Genomic DNA, 5000 nt, shown 5'->3' with positions numbered 1-5000 from the left:
GATTGCGTCGATTCGCTTTTCTGTACGGGGAGAAATAGAACGTTGAGTTGACTTATCGGGTCTTCGTTGGAATTACCGTCGCTGGCATTGTAAACTCCAGATGACCTTGTGATTCCTTCGTCGGGCACTGGTAAAGGGTGGCGATGATGCGTTCTATAATAGAAATACCCGTCGTAGCGTTTCTTCCGAGTCAACCCGCTCACGAAACTCTCTCTCTCGTCGTGGAATCCCCGCGTCGGAGAGTAAAACGCCGAAGGCTTACTATGAAACTTACGTCTCTCGACGATGGGACGATCCACGCGAAGAGTTGTTACGTGCACGCGTATGGTGCGATTGCGTCGATTCGCTTTTCTGTACGGGGAGTAATAGAACGTTGAGTTGACTTATCGGGTCTTCGTTGGAATTACCGTCGCTGGCATTGTAAACTCCAGATGACCTTGTGATTCCTTCGTCGGGCACTGGTAAAGGGTGGCGATGATGCGTTCTATAATAGAAATACCCGTCGTAGCGTTTCTTCCGAGTCAACCCGCTCACGAAACTCTCTCTCGTCGTGGAATCCCCGCGTCGGAGAGTAAAACGCGAATTCATACTATGAAAACTTACGTCTCTCGACGATGGGACGATCCACGCGAAGAGTTGTTTACGTGCACGCGTATGGTGCGATTGCGTCGATTCGCTTTTCTGTACGGGGAGAAATAGAACGTTGAGTTGACTTATCGGGTCTTCGTTGGAATTACCGTCGCTGGCATTGTAAACTCCAGATGACCTTGTGATTCCTTCGTCGGGCACTGGTAAAGGGTGGCGATGATGCGTTCTATAATAGAAATACCCGTCGTAGCGTTTCTTCCGAGTCAACCCGCTCACGAAACTCTCTCTCGTCGTGGAATCCCCGCGTCGGAGAGTAAAACGCGAATTCATACTATGAAAACTTACGTCTCTCGACGATGGGACGATCCACGCGAAGAGTTGTTTACGTGCACGCGTATGGTGCGATTGCGTCGATTCGCTTTTCTGTACGGGGAGAAATAGAACGTTGAGTTGACTTATCGGGTCTTCGTTGGAATTACCGTCGCTGGCATTGTAAACTCCAGATGACCTTGTGATTCCTTCGTCGGGCACTGGTAAAGGGTGGCGATGATGCGTTCTATAATAGAAATACCCGTCGTAGCGTTTCTTCCGAGTCAACCCGCTCACGAAACTCTCTCTCGTCGTGGAATCCCCGCGTCGGAGGGTAAAACGCGATATATAATAGTATATGCCAGTGGTTCGCGCGCGTCGTCTCTGAGATACGCGGTCGACAGAGTTCCGAAAACACGTGATGTGCCACGATTTCCGTGCGTCTTACATCTTTCGACGATGGGACGATCCACGCGAAGAGAACGTTCGTGCTTGCGTGAGGTGCAACAGCGTCGATTCGCTTTTCTGTACGGGGAGAAATAGAACGTTGAGTTGACTTATCGGGTCTTCGTTGGAATTACCGTCGCTGGCATTGTAAACTCCAGATGACCTTGTGATTCCTTCGTCGGGCACTGGTAAAGGGTGGCGATGATTCGTTCTATAATAGTAATACCCGTCGTAGCGTTTCGACCGATGTCACCCGCCACGAATGTCTCTCTCGACGTGGAAACCCCGCGCCGAAGAGTAAACGCGAAGGCTTACCATACGAAAGAAAACGGTATTATACGCCTGTGGTATGTGCGTCTCGGCTCTGTGATACGCGATCGGCAGAGTTACAAAAAAACGTTGATGGGCCACGATTTCCGTGCGTCTTACATCTTTCGACGATGGGACGATCCACGCGAAGAGTAGTTACGTGCTCGCGCGAGGTGCGATAGCGTCGATTCGCTTTTCTGTACGGGGAGAAATAGAACGATGAGTTGACTTATCGGGTCTTCGTTGGAATTACCGTCGCTGGCATTGTAAACTCCAGATGACCTTGTGATTCCTTCGTCGGGCACTGGTAAAGGGTGGCGATGATTCGTTCTATAATAGAAATACCCGTCGTAGCGATTCGGCCGAGACACCCGCCACGAAACTCTCTCTCGTCGTGGAATCCCCATGTCGGAGAGTAAAACGCGAAGGCTAACTATATAAGAAACATATAGTATTATTTATGCCTGTGGTTCTCCGTTTGTCCTACTCTCAGATACGCGACTCGGAGAGTTACGAATAATCGTGATGGACCACGATTTCTGTACGTCTTACATCTTTCGACGATGGGACGATCCACGCGAAGAGATCATTCCTGCTTGCGTGAGGTGCGATAGCGCCGATTCGCTTTTCTGTACGGGGAGAAATAGAACGATGAGTTGACTTATCGGGTCTTCGTTGGAATTACCGTCGCTGGCATTGTAAACTCCAGATGACCTTGTGATTCCTTCGTCGGGCACTGGTAAAGGGTGGCGATGATTCGTTCTATAATAGAAATACCCGTCGTAGCGATTCGGCCGTGTCACCCGCCACGAAAATCTCTCTCGTCGTGGAATCCCCGCGTCGTAGAGTAAACGCGAAGGCTTGCTATAGAAGACTATAGTTTATACGCCTGTGGTTCACCGGTTGCCTGCTCTCCGGGGTACGCGATCGCGCAGGAGTTACGGAAGAACTTGATGGGCCACGATCTCCAAGCGGCTATATCTTTCGACGATGGGACGATTCACGCGAAGAGAACGTTCGTGCATGCGTGAGGTGCGATAGCGTTGATTCGCTTGTCTGTACGGGGAGAAATAGAACGATGAGTTGACTTATCGGGTCTTCGTTGGAATTACCGTCGCTGGCATTGTAAACTCCAGATGACCTTGTGATTCCTTCGTCGGGCACTGGTAAAGGGTGGCGATGATTCGTTCTATAATAGAAATACCCGTCGTAGCGTTTCGACCGATGTCACCCGCCACGAAATTCTCTCTCGTCGTGGAATCCCCGCGTCGGAGAGTAACCGCCGAAGGCTTGCTATAGAAGACTATAGTTTATACGCCTGTGGTTCACCGGTTGCCGGCTCTCCGGGGCACGCGATCGCGCGAAGGTTACGGAGGGACGTGAAGCGCCCGAGCAATGAAACGTCCGCAGGAGGAAACGAGCAACCGCCGAACATTGTTTCGCGACGTTTCCATAATGTATTGTCGTTTCGCTCGCATCCCGCTTCTTTCCCCTAGTTTCCTCGACGCGTAGTTTCGCAGCCTTAGTGGACGAATCATTCTCGATTCGAGGAAAGATATGCAGTGGGGCGTGCAATGAGCCCGCCAGAGACCACGATCTCCAATGCGTCTTTACATCTTTCGACGATGGGATGATCCACGCGAAGAGAACGTTCGTGCTTGCGCGAGGTGCGTTAGCGTCGATTCGCTTTTCTGTACGGGGAGAAATAGAACGATGAGTTGACTTATCGGGTCTTCGTTGGAATTACCGTCGCTGGCATTGTAAACTCCAGATGACCTTGTGATTCCTTCGTCGGGCACTGGTAAAGGGTGGCGATGATTCGTTCTATAATAGAAATACCCGTCGTAGCGATTCGGCCGAGTCACCCGCCACGAAACTGTCTCTCTTTCGTCGTGGAAACCCCGCGTCGGAGAGTAAAACGCGCGAAGGCTGTGACTGTAACATATATATATACAGTATACAATGCCTGTGGTTTTTGCGCGTGTCGGCTCTTCGGTATACGCGATCGGCCAGAGTTACGGAGGGACGGTGAAGCGCACGAGAAATTGAAACGGCCGCACGATTGGAACCGAGCAACCGTCGAACATTGTTTCGCGACGTTTCCATAATGCGTTTTCGTTTCGCTCGCATACCGCTTCTTTTCCCCTAGTCTCTGAGACGCGTTTTCGAGCCGTTCTTCTACTATCGATTCTCGTAGAGAGAAGGGACCGGGTAGTCTGGAAGTGGAACCCGCATCTTGCGTGTACCGTACACGGAATTGAGAGGACCGGCCGTGAAGCTCGTTTTAAAGCCGTGCGTCTGACACCCAACTCTTGCGCGCCAATTTCGCGGCAAGAGATAATATGGGACGAATGACCGGCAAAGAGCCAGCTGTGAAGTCTGTTTTTTTAATCGAATCCGTGGACGTGTGTATGCCGTAGCGTCGCTCGTCGTGTTCGTTCATGGTCGTTCCGAGAGAAAGAACGAAAGCGGTAACGAAGGGACCGGCCGTGAAGCTCGTTTTAAAGCCGCGCGTCTGACACCCAACTCTTGCGCGCCAATTTCGCGGCAAGAGATAACATGGGACGAATGACCGGCAAAGAGCCAGCTGTGAAGTCTTTTTTCATTATTTGCTTTCAATCGATCGATCGGTACGATTCGTGCAACGTTTCGCGCGATGCGACGCGAAAACATGCGCGCAACAATAGATGCGTCTGATCGGAAGAACGCGAGGGTCGACTGCACGCGATGGATTCAGTATCGGGTAGGATACAAAATATATCCCCGTCGTTTCCACGCGTGCGAGTCTTCTGCGTCTTTCGCGGGTTTTTGAATGCACTATACGCCCGGAACGTCGAGAAATATATACATATTACTTGAACGTTTTTCGTCTCGAAAGGCTTCGGTGTCGTCTCCAAGGCGACGCCTGAATCTCCTTCGCGCGCTGGTCGGAGATTCAGGTATCAACTTTTATCTTCTCTTTGAAAGAAGAGAGATATTAGGTCGAACAAATGAGAATAAAATTATATATGTGAAATATAAAATTTATACGATTACCCTGAACGGTGGATCACTTGGCTCGTGGGTCGATGAAGAACGCAGCTAATTGCGCGTCAACGTGTGAACTGCAGGACACATGAACATCGACATTTCGAACGCACATTGCGGTCCACGGATACAATTCCTGGACCACGCCTGGCTGAGGGTCGTTTACGTACCATACACTGCTTGCGTAGCTCTGTCAAATCCCCGCCGTCGTTCACCTCTTCGGATCGAACGTTTTTTTACCGAAGGGCGCAAAGAACGTTTCTGAGTCGGGTTAAGAGAAGGATGCTACGTACGAGCGAACGATGGGTGTCTCGTCGGCG

At 50.7% G+C, this 5000-nt stretch overlaps 1 non-coding gene across 1 annotated transcript; it reads left to right on the top strand.

Annotated features, from left to right (window-relative positions):
* The first annotated feature begins 4686 nt into the window (after positions 1–4686).
* Positions 4687–4841, top strand: LOC143176391 (5.8S ribosomal RNA). The gene has a single exon (XR_013000946.1). It is a non-coding gene; the product is annotated as a 5.8S ribosomal RNA (ribosomal RNA).
* The last annotated feature ends 159 nt before the right edge of the window (positions 4842–5000 follow it).

This window comes from Nomia melanderi, unplaced genomic scaffold (genome assembly GCF_051020985.1).
Source record: "Nomia melanderi isolate GNS246 unplaced genomic scaffold, iyNomMela1 scaffold0519, whole genome shotgun sequence".
In the NCBI taxonomy this organism is placed as follows: Eukaryota; Metazoa; Arthropoda; class Insecta; order Hymenoptera; family Halictidae; genus Nomia; species Nomia melanderi.
The sequence above is the reverse complement of the archived record's forward strand: the minus strand, read 5'-3'. Positions and strand labels throughout refer to the sequence as shown.